Source organism: Camponotus floridanus, unplaced genomic scaffold (assembly GCF_003227725.1).
Source record: "Camponotus floridanus strain SB8 unplaced genomic scaffold, Cflo_v7.5 scaffold258, whole genome shotgun sequence".
In the NCBI taxonomy this organism is placed as follows: Eukaryota; Metazoa; Arthropoda; class Insecta; order Hymenoptera; family Formicidae; genus Camponotus; species Camponotus floridanus.
Window position 1 is genome coordinate 10,900 of NW_020229390.1, and position 20,158 is coordinate 31,057.

A 20,158-nucleotide genomic window follows, 5' to 3' on the forward strand; every position below is an offset into this window, starting at 1 on the left:
CTAACAGCAAAACACGAGATCTATTCATGTAAGAGATTATACAGAGTATACTATTTTATAATAAAGCACGTTGCGGACTAACCAGAGGATCTGACTCGAATTTCCCGGCTACCCCACATCCTGTGCCGCGTCCGGCACAACATTTTTGGTGGCAGCGGTAGGATAGCCGAGGACCATCCGCAGATCCTTAACGCCTGCAACAAAAAGAAAATACAAAATTAATAAACTGGAGAGAGCAACTGTTATATTAAAGCAGATAGACTCAACCAGCACGCAACACATACGGACGACAGTGATAAAGAAATTACGGCCAAGCAGCTGAAAGCCGAAAGGAAACACCAGCGCTCAAGGACCAACGTCGATCCACGGCCAAGGCAACGCAACGCAGGCGGACAACGCATCACCGACGGACAACGCACCAACGCGGGACAACGACCCACCAGCAGCGTCAGCAGTCAAGCGATCTGATAAGCAACCCGATAAATTGCGACCATGCGAATCACCGTACTACAACCGTAAGTCGAACTTTATTTAAATGTCAGCGCTGTCAAAACAAGTAAAATTTAAGAGTCCGCGATTAGCAAATAGATTCGGAACTGTAACTCCGATACGAGTAGCAGAAGAGGCTGCTCACGATATTCGTAGAAGCGTACGGAAAAATTTAGAAGAGCATTATTCGAGTTCTGATTCATCCGAGGAACACGAACCGAGTAATAATGATAATTCAGTAAAAGACGGACCAAGTCGCGTTACGGTACGAAGAAATTATTCACCGATATCAATTGATATTAGTTTATTCGAGCCACGTGCGCAAGTAAATATGGACAACGAAGCCGTCGATAGAGAAATCGAGTGCATGCGAGCGCAACAGGCCGAACTAAACGTAGCTGCGGCCTATGAGGACGCAGGTCAGCCGGCCGAAGAAACGAGTAACATATTACTCGCCGAACTCGTACACAGTTTTCGCGAAATGCAAACCGAAATGCAGTACATGCGCGAACAAATGCGAAATATGCAAACCGCACAAGCAAATTTAAACGGAACGCGAGTAAATGCAAACACTGTCCCACTCGACATAACTTACGGACGCACTTAAAGCGATATCCGAAACCGACGTAGCGCAGCCCCGCACTATGTAACAAAAGAAGCGCGAACAATGATTCCCGAGTTTGACGGAACGACGCAACATAAATTACAGGAATTTTTAAACTCTTACACGTATACGGTACAAAATATTAACCCCGCAGATGAAGAATCGTTAATTCAAGCAATCTTATACACTAAATTAAGAGGTAGAGCCATGCAAGATTTCGAAACGCGAAACATCCAAACATTTGAAGAATTAAAAACATAACTCGAAACTAGCTATCAAGCAAAACAAAGCACAACACACTTACAAATAGAATTCAATTCTCTAAAACAAAAGTCGAGCGAAACCGCCCAGGCATTCGGCCAACGAGTCGATGCCCTAGCCATGAAACTTTATGAGTCCATGGTGGAAGGGGAAGAACGGCCCCCTTCATTTAAACAAGCAATACACGAAATCATTAAAAAACAAGTACTAATAAATTTTCAAATCGGATTACGCGGATCACGATTGATTCGATGGAGACTAAAATTAGAAGAATATGAATATGAAATAATTCATAAGGCCGGACGAGCAAACGCGAACGCCGACGCATTAAGTCGCAACGCGATACCCGGTACGTCAATAGAAAAGGATGAAAAAATTCTGAAGATAGAAAAAGAAGAAGAAGAAGAAGCAGACACTGATAATATAAAAACATACACAGAAGAAGAGAAAAAACAAATATTAGCAGAATATCATGATGCTCCTATAGGAGGACATCAAGGAATTGAACGAACGAAGAGAAATTAAAGAGAAGAGAATTAAAAGAATCCGATTACAACACAATTGGAGAGGACTAACTAAAGACGTGGAACAATACATCGCGAAATGTGAATCATGTCAAAAAAATAAACTATCAAGAAGAAATAAAGTTCCTTTAATAATAACGGACACGCCTAACAAACCGTTCGAAAAATGCGCCTTAGATATTGTCGGACCACTAACCATTACCAATAATGGAAATAAATACCTGTTGACTTTCCAGGATAATTTAACAAAATTCAGTAAAGCAATACCGATACCGAATCAGGAAGCAAATACCGTTAGCAAGGAATTCGTTATAAAAATAATTCTTGAGCACGGAATACCGGAAAAAATCCTGACGGATCAAGGAACGAATTTCATGAGCGAAATCTTTAAAAATACCTGTAAGCTATTGAAAATAAATAAAATCCAGACAACCGTATACCATCCGGAAAGCAACGGCGTGTTAGAAAGATCTCATCGAACATTGGCTGAATATTTACGTCACTACATAAGCGAAGATCAAATGGACTGGAACGAATAGATACTTTGCGATGTTCACGTATAATACAACACTACATACCGCCACGGGATTTACTCCCTTCGAATTAGTTTATGGGCACCAGGCCGAGATACCAACCGCATTGACAAAACCGCTCAAACCAACATATAACTACAATGATTATGCACAAGAATTAAAAGAGCGTCTGCGAACAACCAATCAGGTTGCGAAAGAACATTTAAAAGAAGAAAAATTTAAGGCTCCGGAGTAGTCATCTTGAAATCGTGACGTCATAAGCGAGAAAGGACACCCAGATTTATATTGCGACTGACATCTAAATAAAAACATATTTGAATGAAATAAGACTACCAATCTCTTCAGCACACCTGTAAAAATGGACGGATACTAATCCTTTCCTTTGACACTTTATAAATAGCCGTAAATTGAGTCCAAAATGAAGCCTTGAAAATGCGAAAAAACACGCGATTTGACAGCTGTCGAAAGGAGAGGAAAATGTTACTTTCTAAAGTTTGTTCCTTATACAGCTTAGTATCCGTCCATTTTTACAAGTTTTCTTAATACATTGCACACCACAACACTAGCACAAAGCAAATAATTATGAAATGGGACGCAACGTAAATTGGGCTGTCATTTCTCGCTTACGAGGCCATTTTTCACGCCTTATAGTTCACCGATTTATAGCAGTGAGGCGCTGCATAAGAATTTTGACATGTAGGTAACGTGTGGGTAATATGTCGATACCATGTAGGTAACGTAGAAATATTTAGACATAATGACCCTTGAAAAATGGCAAGCAAGAGAAATAGGAATAGGGAAGAATATAGGAAAGAGAGGAAAGATATTATTTATTATAATAAAAAAAATTAATATTCAAATCTTCATGTTAGGTTACTTTATTAATATTCTTATTTTTTTATACATATATATTATTTATTATTATATCTATTATTTATTATTATATCTATTATTTATTATTATATATATATTTTTTTTTATTTTTTTATATTATTATATTTTTTTATAGTTAGTAGTTCTTAGTAGTTGTTAAAAATGAAAACTGGCCCAGAGCCAGATCCTCGTCCTCTCCATCCTCCTCTTCCTCCTCTCCATCCTCCTCTTCCTCCTCTCCATCTTGCACCTCTCCATCCTCCTCTCCAGTCTCCTGTATCGTCTCTTCTCCAGTTTCCTCTCCATCCTCCTCTCCATCCTCCTCTCTTCGCTCTTGTTGAATAATAACTAATGAACACAGAAAACGTAGCAATTAAACAATTAAATTAAATGTACAAAATAGAAATAATTTTAAAACTTTTTATATATATTTAAAAATACATACTTTTTATTTCTCTCCTTTAATGCAGTTCCTCCCCTTTTCTTCTTCTTTTCCTTCTCTTTTCTTTCATTTTCTTCGTCAGTTGCTTCTATACTCATCTCACTTTCTCTGTCCTTATCCTTTCTTCTTTCTTCTTTTCTTAAATCTTTTTCCAATCTGCAAATTCAATCATGTCGTTTATTAAATGTTTTATTTACAGGACTTTAATTTAAAGAATACTCTAACAAAAAAAAGAAAATAATCTAAAAAGAAAACAATACATGTTATATATATATATATATATATATATATATATATATATATATTTATATAACATGTATTGTTTTCTTTTTAGATTCTTTTATATATATACACACACACATATACAGTGTTGTGCAAGGTATTTTATTTTCAGCACTGAGGTACAGGTACAGGTACAGGTACAGGTACTCTGGAAAAAATGTACCGAGGCAGAGGTATTTCATAATATGAAATATCTCTACGTTGGTACATTTTTTGCAGAGTATCTGTATCTGTAAGTCGATACATTTTTTCCAGAGTACCTGTACCTCCCTAGTAGCAGAATGACGTCAAATGACGTCTTAATACCGTCTTAATGGCGTCATAGACGTCTTTAAGACGTCTTTAGACATCATCTTGCTACCTGGGCTGTACGTAGGTACTGAAAATAAAGTACCTTGCACAACACTGCACATATATATATATATATATATATATATATGTATATATATGTATATATATATATATATATGTATGTATATATATATATATATATATATATATATATATATATATATGTATATATAATAACACACAAACCTTTTTTTTCTTAATTCCTGTTCCTTCTCTTCCTTCTTCTTTCTCTCTCTTCTCTCTTCCTCTTTCTTTCTCTCAACCTCATTCCTTCTTCTATCTTCCTCATCTTTCTTCATCCTTTTGTCATTCTTCATCCTCTCTGTTTCTTTTTCCAGCATTTATCTTTTCGGCTGGATCTATTTATATAATAAATAAAATTAATGTATAAATATTATATATACGTCACTACTTCTCTTTAATTTTTATTACAGTATATTCCGAATGATTTTCTATTATAATATTAAAAGAATTATAATTATTATACAAGTATTTATTATAATATTTACGTATATATATACTCACATGTTGCTTGCACCGCAGTAAAGCATGGACTGGTTTACATTAACAATACTCGCCGCTTCTCGCCGCCTTTTTCGCTAGTTTTTTGTTTTCGTCGCGCGCGATATCTTATTACATCTTTGTGTGCTAAGTACTTTAACAATCGAGCGATCTAATAGACAGCTCAAGTTTTCATTACTTTCATAAAGTGATATTATGGAAACGCGTGAAATTAGTGAAAAAATGTGCGACGAAGTTAATGAACGAATTTATGGGAGAAGGCGCAATACAAAAAAGTACCGATTATCATGCAAGCGGCTAAGCAGACGAAAATCGTCAATAAATAAAAGGTAACATTATTTTATTAGTAGAAAAGAAAGTAGAAAAATTACCGTGCACACTGTTCGTTATACAGGGAGATCCCGAAAAACCTTCCGTCTTTAAAATGACGTATTCCTGATACTATTCTAAGACAATTTTTTCTTTACCAAAATTTGATTTGAAGCGTAGTTTTTGAATTATAAGCAAAAATAGTTAGTAAATCATGCGTCGGGTACAGGAGGCAGGCAGGGGCGGCCCGACGCGCCGCGAGCGCGGGCGCAGCTGACCGACAGGCGATTACCACTGCATGAGTCACTAACTATTTTATCTTATAACATAAAATTATGCTTGAAATAAAATTTTGGTAAAGAAGAAAATGTCTTAGAATTACATCAGGAATACGTGTTCCTTAAAATAATGTTAATTATTAAAAGTTATTCCGGATCGCCGACCGTCGAACGTTGTAATCAGCTGATTGCTACACGCGATGTGTGTATGGCGGAGTGTGTGCGTAAAAGAGAGAGAGAGAGAGAGAGAGAGAGAGAGAGAGAGAGAGAGAGAGATTGCTCACTCACCTTGTAGCAGCGTAGCGAATCTTTATGCTACGTATTGTTGTAACTGCTGCACGATTATCAGATCGCTGCACCGCTGATGTTAGAGATGCGCGACACATCGAAACTTTCTCACTTCGAAACACTTTTACACTCGATTAACACAGATTACGCGATAACGAGTTTATTATTCTGTTTATTACTCACTCGATTCACATCGTTTTATCGAGACTAAAAATTACTTTAAAAGAAACGCGAGAGAACACATGACTCGACGCGAAGCGACGGACCGCGGAGACTGCGCGACCACGAGGGTTATGTGTTGCCAGAAACGCGACACGCGACATCTAACAATAAACGACTTGCACGACTGACGCGAGATAAGACGAACAATCGGCTAAAACTTTCTCATTGCGAATGCGGTAGAAAACATGAAACGTATAAAACATGAAACGTACTTAAAATAATTAATTATTTATTATAAATAATAACTATTTTTAATCATAATAAATAATTATTATTTTAAAAAGCATGTGTTATGCGTTATTACATTTTTGAAACTATTGCATTCACGATGCGAAGATTTCAGTCAATCGCAGGAATAATGTAATTAACAAATTACATTTGGGAAAATTTATTTTTATTCTGCTCACAATAAAATGTTCCAACGTGAAAATGTATTGGTCGCTCTGAAAAGAGCGGATTGATTAAAAAAAATTTTAGAGCAGATGCTCAAAATGCCCGCCATCCATCCTAACGCAAGCTCTCATGCGTTTTAATAAATTTCTTTCGACGTTTTCCATTATTTCTTCGTCGATATTCCAAATAGCGAATCGTAATCTTGTCTCTAGATCTTCGATATTTTCGGGAAGCGTTTTATAAATGATTTCCTTACAGTATCCCCATAAGAAAAAATCTAGAGGGTTGAGATCCGGAGATCTTGCGGGCCAACGTATCGGGCCGTATCGACCCATCCAGCGTCCAGGAAAATTCTCGTTCAAAAAATTTGTAACAATTCTGGCGTTGTGTGGCCCAGCACCGTCTTGTTGAAAGATAATATTATTTCTTTCAAATAATGGCACATCTTCCAGGAAATGTGGTAGATTTTCTGTTAAAAAATCGACGTAGGTTCCTCCAGTTAAAATGTCTGGAAGAATAACCGGACCAAGAATTTCAGTGCCCATTATTCCAGCCCATACATTAATCTTCGAGTTTGAAAATTTCGTAATCGCGTGACTCTCGGATTTTCTTCGCTCCAAAAGTGCATATTATGCACATTAAAAATTCCTTCTTGTGTGAATAGCGATTCATCGCTGAATATCACACGAGAGGAATATCTTGGATCTTGATCGACGTTTCGCAAAAAATTTTCGCAAAACGTTCGTCTTGCAGGGTAATCTGCTGGTCGTAAATGCTGCACGCGTGTATAATGAAACGCGTGCAACTTTTCTTCTTTTAATATTCTTTGTACGGTTGTATACGATAAATCATGTTCTCGAGCGACTACCCGAATACTTGTTTCGGGATTATCCTCGAAAGTACGTAGAACTCTTTCTGTATTCCGTACATTTCTAACGCTGCGATTTCTCCCAGCGTCATGTTTGTTCGGCAGGACACTGCCAGTATCGTATAATCTTTGAGCTGCTCCAAGTATGACATGACCCGATGGATGTCTTCGGTTTGGATATAATTCGGCGTATCTTCTTGCAGCAGGATTCTGCTGCCCGTGACACTCGCCAAGTGCCATCAGCATGTCGTAGTATTCTTGATTTGTGTACGCTGCCATATCTTCTTCGCGCTTATTGATATCGCTTATTGAGATCGCTGATAATCGCAAGCTTATTGATTGCATTATCGATCGTGCGTTTAATTTATACGATCTTCGCTGGGGGTCTGCGCCCCTCCTCGCCTCCCGCGACCAATCGCGAATGTCGCGCACGCTTATTAGCGATTGGTCGCGGGAGGCGAGGAGGGACGCAGACCCCCAGCGAAGATCGTATAAATTAAACGCACGATCGATAATGCAATCAATAAGCTTGCGATTATCAGCGATCTCAATAAGCGATATCAATAAGCGCGAAGAAGATATGGCAGCGTACACAAATCAAGAATACTACGACATGCTGATGGCACTTGGCGAGTGTCACGGGCAGCAGAATCCTGCTGCAAGAAGATACGCCGAATTATATCCAAACCGAAGACATCCATCGGGTCATGTCATACTTGGAGCAGCTCAAAGATTATACGATACTGGCAGTGTCCTGCCGAACAAACATGACGCTGGGAGAAATCGCAGCGTTAGAAATGTACGGAATACAGAAAGAGTTCTACGTACTTTCGAGGATAATCCCGAAACAAGTATTCGGGTAGTCGCTCGAGAACATGATTTATCGTATACAACCGTACAAAGAATATTAAAAGAAGAAAAGTTGCACGCGTTTCATTATACACGCGTGCAGCATTTACGACCAGCAGATTACCCTGCAAGACGAACGTTTTGCGAAAATTTTTTGCGAAACGTCGATCAAGATCCAAGATATTCCTCTCGTGTGATATTCAGCGATGAATCGCTATTCACAAAAGAAGGAATTTTTAATGTGCATAATATGCACTTTTGGAGCGAAGAAAATCCGAGAGTCACGCGATTACGAAATTTTCAAACTCGTTGGAAGATTAATGTATGGGCTGGAATAATGGGCACTGAAATTCTTGGTCCGGTTATTCTTCCAGACATTTTAACTGGAGGAACCTACGTCGATTTTTTAACAGAAAATCTACCACATTTCCTGGAAGATGTGCCATTATTTGAAAGAAATAATATTATCTTTCAACAAGACGGTGCTGGGCCACACAACGCCAGAATTGTTACAAATTTTTTGAACGAGAATTTTCCTGGACGCTGGATGGGTCGATACGGCCCGATACGTTGGCCCGCAAGATCTCCGGATCTCAACCCTCTAGATTTTTTCTTATGGGGATACTGTAAGGAAATCATTTATAAAACGCTTCCCGAAAATATCGAAGATCTAGAGACAAGATTACGATTCGCTATTTGGAATATCGACGAAGAAATAATGGAAAACGTCGAAAGAAATTTATTAAAACGCATGAGAGCTTGCGTTAGGATGGATGGCGGGCATTTTGAGCATCTGCTCTAAAATTTTTTTTAATCAATCCGCTCTTTTCAGAGCGACCAATACATTTTCACGTTGGAACATTTTATTGTGAGCAGAATAAAAATAAATTTTCCCAAATGTAATTTGTTAATTACATTATTCCTGCGATTGACTGAAATCTTCGCATCGTGAATGCAATAGTTTCGAAAATGTAATAACGCATAACACATGCTTTTTAAAATAATAATTATTTATTATGATTAAAAATAGTTATTATTTATAATAAATAATTAATTATTTTAAGTACGTTTCATGTTTTATACGTTTCATGTTTTCTACCGCATTCGCAATGAGAAAGTTTTAGCCGATTGTTCGTCTTATCTCGCGTCAGTCGTGCAAGTCGTTTATTGTTAGATGTCGCGTGTCGCGTTTCTGGCAACACATAACCCTCGTGGTCGCGCAGTCTCCGCGGTCCGTCGCTTCGCGTCGAGTCATGTGTTCTCTCGCGTTTCTTTTAAAGTAATTTTTAGTCTCGATAAAACGATGTGAATCGAGTGAGTAATAAACAGAATAATAAACTCGTTATCGCGTAATCTGTGTTAATCGAGTGTAAAAGTGTTTCGAAGTGAGAAAGTTTCGATGTGTCGCGCATCTCTAACATCAGCGGTGCAGCGATCTGATAATCGTGCAGCAGTTACAACAATACGTAGCATAAAGATTCGCTACGCTGCTACAAGGTGAGTGAGCAATCTCTCTCTCTCTCTCTCTCTCTCTCTCTCTCTCTCTCTTTTACGCACACACTCCGCCATACACACATCGCGTGTAGCAATCAGCTGATTACAACGTTCGACGGTCGGCGATCCGGAATAACTTTTAATAATTAACATTATTTTAAGGAACACGTATTCCTGATGTAATTCTAAGACATTTTCTTCTTTACCAAAATTTTATTTCAAGCATAATTTTATGTTATAAGATAAAATAGTTAGTGACTCATGCAGTGGTAATCGCCTGTCGGTCAGCTGCGCCCGCGCTCGCGGCGCGTCGGGCCGCCCCTGCCTGCCTCCTGTACCCGACGCATGATTTACTAACTATTTTTGCTTATAATTCAAAAACTACGCTTCAAATCAAATTTTGGTAAAGAAAAAATTGTCTTAGAATAGTATCAGGAATACGTCATTTTAAAGACGGAAGATTTTTCGGGATCTCCCTGTATAGCCAAAGTAATGAAAGCCAGTGTACATCAATCATGGTAATTAATCTTGGTATCACGGATTTTATCACGGATGAACTATTTTTAAAGTAGTACTGTCAGTACCGTAACTAGGGCGGGTACTATCAGTACTTTATTAGAAACGTACCCGAGTGAAGCAATAGAGCGCAAAGCTCATTATCAGACATTGTGTAAAAAATTTTTTTATTGAATATAGCACTCTTTATCTGCCGTTGACTCTGCACCATTCAGTATGAAGACGGCATTGCACGTGCACTTGAGTCCGAAAGTATTACGCTGCAAACTAGGGTTCAATTTCAATCTGTTCAATTTTTTTTCCAATTTTTTTAATGTTTGTTTTTATGTCTTATGTTGCATGTAACTGAGTCACAAATTATGGTTATTTATGAAAAACAAAATTAATGTTTATTTATTAAAAAAAATAAATTGAAGTAACAAATATGCGGTTTTTAAAAGAGTAAAACAATTTTTCTTATTTATAATGTATTTTATTTATTTTAAACAAAATTACATATATATTTTATTGGTTAAAAACAAAATTATTTCATATTATTTTTTTTTATTTGTTTATATTATTTTTTGTTGATTTTTTGGTATTATTAATCTTTTTCCTGTGTTTTTTTCTTAAAAGAATTATGTCAAAATAAAGAATTTAGTCAAAATAATTTTATATAATTCAACATTAATTCGTGTTTAAATCAATAAACACAATTTGGGGCCCAATTATACGTAAAAAAAATTGGAAAAAAAATCGAAAATAGGAATCGAACTTAGTTCGTGATATTTTCGTATTCAAGTGCTCGCGCTACACTGCCTTAATGGTGAATGGTGCAAAGTTACTGATACATAAGGAATGCTGTATTTATTAAATAAATGTTCTCAAAAACGGTTGAGCGTTTAATCTTTTTGCTACACTGCAGTACTCCTCTAATAAAGTATTATCCCTCTCTAAGAAAGGCATGTTATTGACATTGTTACCTCTTTTCCGCGATGATGATTGGTTATTGGTCGTCAATAGTAATTTGCTGAGCGACTTGCTTCATTCGTGTCATTTGACTGTTTGACAGTTTGACAGGTTGAAAAGAAGAAAAATAAAGTAAAGTAAAGTTAAAGAGTAAAAGGGTGGAAGAAGAGAGAGGAATATTAGGTATTAAATATTATTATTAAAAGAAACATTGAGAGAGAGAGAGAGAGAGAGAGAGAGAGAAGAGAAACAGAGAAATAAAGGAGGAGAGAGAAAGTAAAAGAAAAGGAGAGGAGAGAGGTAATAAATATTATTATTAAATATTATGATCTTTAATTTATTTAATTTTTGTAAATAAATGTTGAAATGTTAAACATTAAATGTTTTCTTTAAAGTAGGAGAGAGAGAAAGAGATAAGATAGACAGAGAAAGAGATAAAGAAGAGAGAGAGAGAGAGAGAGAGAGAGAGAAGAGAGACAGAGAAATAAAGAAAGAAACAGGAAAGGAGAGAGAAAGAAAGGAGGAGAGAGAAAGTAAAGACAGAGAAAGAGATAAAGAAGAGAGAGAGAGAGAAGAGAGACAGAGAAATAAAGAAAGAAGCAGGAAAGGAGAGAAAAAGAAAGGAGAAGAGAGAAAGTAAAAGAAAAGGAGAGGAGAGAGGTAATAAATATTATTATTAAATAAAGTATTAAAAGAGAGATAGTGAATTATGTTAATTATGGTAAATGTTTTATTTAAAATTATATAGAAAAGACTAGATAGAGGAAGAGAAACAGAAAAAGAAGAGAAAGAGATAAAGAAATTTTATTAAAAAAAGTAGCGAGAGAGAGAGAGAGAGAGAGAGAGAGAGAGAGAGAGAGAGAGAGAGAAGGAGAAGGAGAAAGAGAAGAGAAACAGAAAAATAAAGAAAGAAGCAGAAAAGGAGAGAAATAAAAAGGAAAGGAGAAAAAAATATTAGGTAATGAATGTACACACACACACATTATGTATATGTATATGTATATTTAACTTGACACATCAAAATATCTCGTAAAATCTAAAAGATACGAAAAAATGTTTCAGACAAAAGTTGTATGGTTTCAAGGAGGAGAACATAAGATGTTGTCATTAGTTGGAGCTTGAAAAGTTACCTGAAGGTCACATGAAAGTCACCACCAACTTTTTAAATAGGACACCCTATATACTTTTACATATTCTTGTAGCTTATCTCGAGAGTTTTCCAAAACACTATAATTAAGTATTTTTTCATTAATTACTTCTTGAGTTATAAGGCTTGAAATTATTTCTTAATTTTACATAAACCATAAAATATCTTGTAAAATATTCATTTTTCGATTACCTTACCTTAATACTTTTATGCACAAAATAATGAGAGGAATCAATTGGTGTAAAGAAAACACATAGTTGTTACTAAGAAAAAATATGTAATTTGCAATTAACAATTCCATATTTTTTTTTAAAACAACTTTATGTTTTCTTTACACCAATTGATTCCTCTCATTATTTTGTGCATAAAAGTATTAAGGTAAGGTAATCGAAAAATGAATATTTTACTAGATATTTTATGTAAAATTAAGAAATGATTTCAAGCCTTATAACTCAAGAAGTATTTAACGAAAAGGTACTTAATTATAGTGTTTTGGAAAGCACTCGTGATAAGCTACAAGAATATGCAAAAGCATATAGGGTGTTCCATTTAAAAAGTTGGTGGTGACCTTCATGTGACCTTCAGGTGACTCTTCAAGCTCAAACTAATGACACCATCTTATGTCCCCCTTGAAACCATACAACTTTTGTCTGAAACATTTTTTCTATCTTTTAGATTTTACGAGATATTTCGATGTGTCAAGTTAAATGGGACACCCTCTATATATATATCTATATATATATGTATGTATTACTACTATAATACGTATGTATTACTACTATAATACGTATATTTATTTCTTTATTTAAAGTTAAAGAAGAATAAGCATAAGAAAAAGAGCTAAAAAGAAAGAAAGAGAAGAAATAAAGAAAAGACATAACAGAGAGAAAAGGAATATAAAAGGAAAAAGAGATACAAAGAGAAAGAAAAAAAGAGACAGAAGAAATAAATAATATAATATTAGGTAATTATATATTGATTGTACAAGTTATTTATATACAATTATCTCATTTATCCATACAGGGTGTCCCATCTAGAAGTGGCCACCCCTTTTTATTTTTTAAACTAAAAGAGATACACCATAAGAAATATATATGAAATTAAATGGCTTTAACTAAATTTTATTGTCAGTATAGTCAAGATAGAGGAAGAGAGACAGAAAAAGAAGAGACAGAGAAAGAGATAAAGAAATTTTATTAAAAAAAGTAGCGAGAGAGAGAGAGAGAGAGAGAGAGAGAGAGAGAGAGAGAAGAAAGTGAAGAGAAACAGAAAAATAAAGAAAGAAGCAGAAAAGGAGAGAAATAAAAAGGAAAGGAGAAAAGAATATTAGGTAATGAATATATACACACATTATATACAGGGTGTCCCATTTTAATGCCCCACCCCAAATAACTTTCTTATTTTTAATTTTAGAAAAAGATGTTTCAGACAAAAGTTGTATGGTTTCGAGGGGGACATAAGATGGTACCATTAATTTGATCTTGAAGAGTCACATGAAGGTTACGTGAAGATCATTTTCAATTTCTTAAATGGAACACCCTATATATTTTTGCATATTCTTGTAGCTTATCTCGAGAGCTTTCCAAAACACTATAAATAAACATTTTTTCATCAAGTACGTTTCGAGTAATGAGGCTTGAAATCATTTCTTAATTTTACATAAACCATAAAATATCTTGTAAAATATTCATTTTTTGATTATCTTACCTTAATACTTTTATGTACAAAATAATGAGAGAAATCAATTGGTGTAAAGAAAACATACAGTTGTTTTTAAGAAAAAATATGGAATTGTTAATTGCAAATTACATATTTTTTTCTTGTTTCTTTTCTTTTTTTCTCCAACACTGTTTCTTTTCTTTTTTTCTCCAACACGATGTGCCAATATGATGTGATGGCAGAAATGCAGCAGAAATGAAGCACAGTGTGCCGTCATGATATGACGCTATAAACGCAATCGATATCGAGCAGTTTGCAATATCAGTTATCAACAGCAGATATACAGTAGAAATTAAGCATGTTCTGTCATCATGATGTAGCAGCACAAATGCGGCAGCAATGAATCAGGAAATGCGCGTTTTTTAAATGGGTATTTAATTATTTAAATATCGTGTTTTTTAAAAATGGCATTTAAACATCGAGTTTTTAAATGGTATTTAAAAATGTTATTTTTTAAAATTAATATATATATATATATATCTGAATCCATGAAATAATATAGAATTTTGATTTATTTTTACAAAATTTTATTATATAATTTTTACACTATTCTATGTACATATATTATTTAAAATATGATGATAATGATATGTTTATATACATCTGTTACATTATATAAACGAGTTTATACATATTTTTATTATACATATATATATATACAGGGTCTACCAAAAGTGTGGAAACCCCTAAATATCTCGGAAAATATACGTTTTACAGAAAAGTGTTTCCAACAAAAGTTGTAGGGTTTAAGAAGATCTATATACTGATTCTATCAGTTTGACCTTGGATGGCGTCGTCAAGGTCAGGTCAAGGTCACATTGACTTTTTTAAATGACACCCCCTACATTTGATTGCATATTCTTATAGCTTAATTCAAGAGCTTTCCAAAACACTATAATAATGTTCATTTTTATTAAGTACTTTGCGAGTTATGAGGGTTGAATGATAGAGTAGCGCCGGTATTAACATTATCCAAGGTGTACTACATGGAGGTTACTCGCTCGGATTTGCATCTGTTGTGTGTGTGATCCAGCTAACTAAGGCAAGATCGGTCGTGGATCCAGTCAGCAAAAGCAAAGACCCAACCAAATTACAATCGAGCATTTAAAGACCTGGAAAGCAATCGACATAGTAAACAGTAAATAAATTTGTGGATGCTCATTTATCATAATAATTGTTCGAAATGTGTGCGTGTGCGTGCGTGCGGTGCGTGTATACAGAGATCAGGTTAGGTTGCACCAAACGATTGCAAATGTGTTTCAATGTGTTAAAGTAAATTCTGAAAGTGGCTGCCATTTACTTCCTGACAATATGCTAATCTTTGGTAGAATGTAGAAATGACTTTACGATTCGTTTCAAAAGGTATCAAAGCCATTTCATCCCTTATTCGCTGTATCAATTCGTGAATGGTTTTAGGTTTTGTTCTGTAAACCTTACTCTTCAGATATCCCCATAGATAATAATCAAGAGGAGTTAGATCTGGTGACCGAGGTGGCCAATCCTCTCCTCCCTCATTTCCGTTCCTTCTTCCTATCCACCGTAGCGGAAAAGTCTCATTTAAAATACGACGTGGTCCTGCACCAAAATGAGCAGGAGCTCCATCATGCTGAAACCATATTTCTTGGAAATTATTTGGAAAAGTATTCTGTATGGCTGGAATTATTTGATCAACAAGTAATCTCTCATACCTTTGAGCGTTCAAATATTCTTCAAAAAAAAAACGGCCCTATTAAATAGCCATCTATTATTCCGCACCATACATTTATTTTTTGTGGATGTTGTGTGTGAGTTTCCCGCACCCAATTCGGATTCTCATCTGACCAGAAACGAAAATTTTGATTATTAACTTCTCCCGTTAAGGTAAAAGTTGCCTCGTCTGTGAAAACAATTTGATAAGGGAAGATGGGCCGGACATCTATTAGTGCCATCATTCTTTCACAGAAATGTATACGACGCTCCTCATCTCCGTTTTGCAATTCTTGAACGTATTGCAATTTATATGGATGGAACTTGTTCTTCTTTAAAATTCTCCAAACCGACATGGGAGCAATATCGTGAGTTTGAGCGACTCTCTGAACACTAGAATTGGGATCTTCAATAAATGTCTGCAGAACATCAAGTTGTTTTTCTTCGTTGGTTGCAGACAATGGTCTTCCTGACTTAGAGCGATTTCTTACGCTACCAGTTTGTCTAAAACGTTCTATTGTTTTTAACACAGTGGACTTATTAATTCGACGGTTCGGATACGTGTCATTAAATAATCGAACGACATCAGAGAACGATCTTTCGTTATCACCCCATCCACGCATCATGAGGATAGTGATTCTTTCACGTTCCGACAAGTCGCCAGCCATTTTTAAAACGTTTAATTTTAATTAATCGTACGTTGTATTTGGACGATAACAATTAATTTCTGCTTGCTCAAAGCTGAAGTTAGAAGGTGCTCGTTCTTTGATAGCTTTATACATTCTTAGTTGAATTTTAAATGCGAGTTAGACTGCATGTAGTGCGTCACATAGCGGTAAATGAAGGAACTAACGAGATGTTTCATACACGTTTTATGGAGCAATTTTTTGGCAATTTGACTTCAGCGAAATATGAGGATATGTTGAGGAATCGATCTTGCCTTAGTTAGCTGGATCACACACACAACAGATGCAAATCCGAGCGAGTAACCTCCATGTAGTACACCTTGGATAATGTTAATACCGGCGCTACTCTATCATTCAACCCTCATAACTCGCAAAGTACTTAATAAAAATGAACATTATTATAGTGTTTTGGAAAGCTCTTGAATTAAGCTATAAGAATATGCAATCAAATGTAGGGGGTGTCATTTAAAAAAGTCAATGTGACCTTGACCTGACCTTGACGACGCCATCCAAGGTCAAACTGATAGAATCAGTATATAGATCTTCTTAAACCCTACAACTTTTGTTGGAAACACTTTTCTGTAAAACGAATATTTTCCGAGATATTTAGGGGTTTCCACACTTTTGGTAGACCCTGTATATATATATATATATATATGTGTGTGTGTGTATTCTTGAAATCGTGCGAAAAATTATCGTATGCGAAAGTGACGCTGGGCGATCTTTGGTGTATGCTCTTAGATCCAAAAATATACCAATCATAGATCGTGCAGCATCACTTTCGCATACGATAATTTTTCCCACGATTTCAAGAATAGGGTCCCTGGAGAAATGTCCGTTCGCTCAAACAAAAGAAAAAAAGCCTCCACGATTTCGATCCCGTAAGTGTAGACGAAGTATTATAATTTATTCCCATTGTATTGCGCAAGACCATTCACGTACACATCCTAAAGATTACTTTAGACTTATGGGATTATAAAATAAAAGTCTGAAAAATATGATTTGTGAGATCTATTAAATTCCTCGAGATCATCCTCCGCGAGTCCATCCACAAGAGTGCGTTTGTCAGATACATCCTTCCCGAATTTAACGCTGATTCGACTCGAAATGCCCGAGCAGAATGTCAGCGATCAATATACAACGTGGGTAAGGAAACATCAGAGTTTGGATTATTAGTACATCGATGACACGAATCATAATCTGAAACCGTAAACAAAACATTGGGAGAAATTCATACATACATACATGTATGTCATAGGTCGGACTCACGTATCTTCAATCTCATCGTTAGAATAGGCGCCCTGACTTTGCCCGAGATATTCAGTCGAGCAGGATAGGTTAGAATTAAGCGTTATTTTAATATTAGCGTTCATCAGGTACGTAGGAAAGATCCTGTTACGAATCCTAGGAAGCTTATTCCATCTCATTTAATTTTCTTTATATACACAGTTTCATTCGTCATAGAATCGATGGCGTCGGCTAATGCCATTGTCACCTGGAGGCATAGAAAACGTGTAAACATCGAAAATGTGTAAGCATCTCTGGATTTATCTTATTTATCATAAATGACAGTAGAATATTCTACAGATGTTTAAAGATAGAAAGTAAAGATAATAGTAAAATAAACGATGTATATTAGCGCACTGTATGATTCAATGTCATAAATATAAAATTTAATTTGTAAGAAATATAAATTATTTATAAATATTAAATTATATTTTTTCAAATTTTACAAACAATAGGTGAATCCAGTCCTTCTAATTCTGATTCAGAAGATACTTCACTGGTAGCACCTTCGATTAGTCCAGAGCATTCAGATATGTCTTATAGATATTATGTAATTCATGATAAAATAGAAATGAGACAAACAGGGCAGCAATTACAAAGTCATTAGCGCATGTTGCCTATACTTATCTGCAAAAAAACCTTACATGCAATGACACCAGATACCAGATACTGAACTTTGATGGGAAGATTTTATGATAAATCGATTTGATGCATATAGAATATTTCTGGTATGTCACTGATCTGAAAAATTTCAATAGATTAACAATTTTGCCGAAATTATATAAAGTTACACGAGTTATTGTATCATTTCTGTTTGCAGACAATATTTGTACTATCATTGAGGCCGTTTGTGTTTTTTAATGTTCAGAAAACCAAGTATCTTCAACTGCTGACTTCGATAATGCGTTGGTTCGCATTCATTATAATGATCGTCTATGCTTTGAAAAGTCTTTTTGTATATGGTCCTTGAGGCAATCCACCTATCGCAAACTTTGCTGGTAAGTTAAGAAATTATGATAATCATTAATCTATGACTTTTCATTAATTAATAGGTAATTGCAAGTTATATAAAAAGACACGTCACTATTTTAGGAGTTCCCAGCCTCCTCGGCGCTTGTGTTTATTCTTCATGTGTCATCATTCGTTACCAGCATTGGTTGCACCGATAGCGAATAAGTCTAACAAGTTAAATCGATTTCTAGCCCTTGATTACATGCTAATTGTTTTCTTGTATTTACTGTTAGCTATGACAGATATTTTCGTCTTTGAACACTTGGATGATCTTTATACTTTAGACTTTAGGCCACGTGGCTCGGGTGAGAATATTTTTTAGCGTTTCTAAGTCGTAACCAACACACATGTCCAAAAGATGTCCAGAGATCATCGAGAGAACATCCAGAGGACATAAAATATCCTTTGGCTGTCCTCCAGATATTCTATGGACGTCTTTTGGACATATATGTTGTTAGGGAAGCGAATGGACCAATCATGGTTTAATTTTGAGAAGAATATTCGATGATTCTTTTCTAAATTCAACTATGGATTGGTCGATTCACTTACGACTTACGATTTCCGACTCTATGTAGAACCAACCTTATAGATTAAAAAATTTGTTATAGATTAAATCTGAAGCCCATTCTACAATGGCAATAAGCGATACAGAGTAAGAAATAAAAAATAAGATTTGACAAATTAAAAACCGGGAGTAACGAAATGGGCAAATCCTATTTACTCCTTACTCTCTTGTAGAATGGACTTTGCATTCAAGCTTTCAAGTCTAGTTTTAGGTTGTCTTAAGATTCAATTAATGGTCGCGTTCAGCAAAACGACTACTACGAATTGTCGTCAACAGCAGACGTATTTATTGGCTAAAAGTAAGAACCAATCGTTCTACTGAACGCAACCTATGAAATGGCTAAATGGAATCTTGAAAACTTATTTGAAATGAGCTTGAATGTAAAATCAATCTATGAATTTCGGCATAATAATAGATTCATAATAATAGATCTTTTCAGTGTTATATATAATATACATAACATATAATAATATTAAACTGACTTAATATTGAACTGAAACATTTTGTTAGTAATATATGAAGAAAAATACCCGGAACAACTTATAATATTTTAAAAATTAAATTACATATTTATATTATAAAAATATAAAAATATTTTTATATTCTTTTCAGATTATTATACATAAATCATATTTATCATTTGATAATCATAATCATCATTAAAGAATATTCTTATATATATACCTGCAGATAAATAAAATATAGTGATATTAGTCAAATTTAGAAATGTTTAAACTAAAGAAAATTTAAAAGACTTGTATAATTGACATATATTATTGTATATGTTACGTGTATATATTGTGTTGTGTTGTGTATATATAACGTTGAAAAATCTATTCTTATGGCCAGAATTTATAGATTGGTCTCATATTGAAGTTTATTTAAAGTAAGTTTTTAAGATTTTATTCAGCCATTGGCTGAACGGAATCTTAAGATGACTTAAAACTAAACTTGAGAGCTTGAAGACTATTCTATGAAATTCCGGCTTATATTATCTAATCGTTTTTATTT

General features: G+C 34.9%; 1 pseudogene; it reads left to right on the plus strand.

Annotated features, from left to right (window-relative positions):
• Nucleotides 1-7,819: 7,819 nt before the first annotated feature.
• On the plus strand, nt 7,820-19,577 carry LOC105255271 (annotated as a pseudogene).
• Nucleotides 19,578-20,158: the final 581 nt, after the last annotated feature.